The 1660-nt window shown below is 40.3% G+C and overlaps 1 protein-coding gene across 1 annotated transcript in view; it reads right to left on the reverse strand.

Annotated features, from left to right (window-relative positions):
- Window positions 1-1660, reverse strand: part of PDE10A (phosphodiesterase 10A) — a 196876-nt gene that overhangs the window by 76986 nt on the left and 118230 nt on the right. The window lies entirely within an intron of this gene.

The raw sequence follows: 1660 nt of genomic DNA on the forward strand, positions 1-1660 counted from the left end.
AAGTTGTGAATGCAAAGGAAAAATTCTTAAGGAAATTAAAAATGCTAAGCCAGGGAAAACATGAATGACAAGAAAGCAAAACAGGCTTTTGCTGATAGGGATAAAGTTTCACTGGTCTGGTTAGAAGATGAAACTGGCCACAAACATTCCCTTAAGCTAAAGGCTAATTCAAAACAAGACCTTAATTCTCTCCAATTCTATGAAGGCTGAGAGAGGCGAGGAAGCTGCAGAAGAAAGTCTGAAGCTAGCAGACATTGGTGCAAGAGGTGTGAGGAAAAAAGCCATCTCTAAAATATAAAAGTGCAAGGTGAAGCTGCAAATACTGATGTAGAAGCTGTAGCGAGTTATCTAGAAGATCTAGCTGAGATAACTGATGAAGGTGGTTACACTAAACAACAGATTTTCAACGTAAGTGAAACAGCCTGCTATGGGAGAAAGGTGCCATCCAGGACTTTCCTACCTAGAGAGGCGAAATCAATGTCTTGCTTCAAAACTTCAAAGAACAAGCTCACCCTCTTGTTGGGGGCTAATGCAGCTGGTGACTGCCAGTGCTCACTGATGACTCCAAAAATCCTAGGCACCTTCAGAATTAATGCTAAATCAACTCCGCCTGCGCTCTAGAAACGAAATAAGAAAGCCTGGATGACAGCACGCGTCTGTTTACAGCCTGGTTTACTGAATATTTTAAGCTCACTGTTGAAACCTTCTACTCAGAAAAAAGATTCCTTGCAAAATATCACTGCTCGTTGACAATGCACCTGGTCACCCGAGAGCTCCGAGGGAGATGCACAAGGAGATGAATGCTGTTTTCAAGTCTGCTAACACGACATCCATTCTGCAGCCCATGGATCATGGAGTAATTTTCACTTTCAAGTCTTATTATTTAAGAAATGCATGTTGTAAAGTTATTGCTGTCATAGATAGTGACTCCTCTAATGGATTTGGGCAAAGTAAATTGAAAAGCTTCTGGAAAGAATTCACCATTCTAAATCCCATTAAGAACATTTGTGACTCACTGGAGGAAGTCAAAATACCAACATTGACAAGAGTTTAGAAGAACCCTCATGGATAGACTTCAGGGGAGGAAGTCACTGCAGATGTGGTGTAAATAACAAGAGAACTAGAATCAGACGTGGAGCCCAAAGATGTGACTGAATTGCTGCAATCTCATGATAAAATTTGAATGGATCAGGAGTTGCTTCTTATGGATGAACAAAAAAAGGGGTTTCTTGAGATGGATTCTACTCCCGCTAAAGATCCTGTGAATATTGGTGAAATGAAAACAAAGGATTTAGAATGTTCCATGAACTTAGTTGATAAAGCTGGGCAGAGTCAGAGGATTGAGCACAATGTGGGAAGAAGTTCTACTGTGGGTGAAAAGCCATTAAACACCAACGAATGGTACAGAGAAATCGTTCATGAAATGAAGAGTCGATTGATGGGCAAACTTACTTTCAGAGATTGCCACAGGCACCTCTACCTTTAGCACCCGCAGCCTGATCAGCCAGGAGCCCTCAACAACCAGGTAAGACCCTCCACCAGCAAAAAGTTATGACTGGCTGAAGGATCAGATGATCATTAGCATTTTTTAGCAATGAAGTATTTTTAATTAAGTTACATATTTTTAGATGTTATTATACTATTATAATATCATCTAAAT

The sequence above is a fragment of the Propithecus coquereli genome, unplaced genomic scaffold, assembly GCF_000956105.1.
Source record: "Propithecus coquereli isolate 6110/MARCELLA unplaced genomic scaffold, Pcoq_1.0 Scaffold834, whole genome shotgun sequence".
Lineage (NCBI taxonomy): Eukaryota > Metazoa > Chordata > Mammalia > Primates > Indriidae > Propithecus > Propithecus coquereli.